Source organism: Arachis ipaensis, chromosome B07 (genome assembly GCF_000816755.2).
Source record: "Arachis ipaensis cultivar K30076 chromosome B07, Araip1.1, whole genome shotgun sequence".
NCBI classification, from domain to species: Eukaryota; Viridiplantae; Streptophyta; class Magnoliopsida; order Fabales; family Fabaceae; genus Arachis; species Arachis ipaensis.
Window position 1 is genome coordinate 120,495,755 of NC_029791.2, and position 266 is coordinate 120,496,020.

Below are 266 nucleotides of genomic sequence, written 5' to 3' on the forward strand. Positions count from 1 at the left end.
CTTCTTATGACAATAATTAATTTGTAGCTCAAGTAGATTGTTATCATATCATAGCAATAGTAGTAATAATAACAGAGTAAGGTTTGATGACCAAAGGTAACACAAAAATGACAAAACTATAGCTAGCAGTGGGCATAACCTGATAAATTCCAAACCCCAAAGAGGCGGGTGGAGATACCTCCAGACATATATTCTAAACTAGTCTTATGTAAACGAGTATAAAAGGAAGGGAACAAAGTTTGATTTGAAGAAACGATATAATGAAT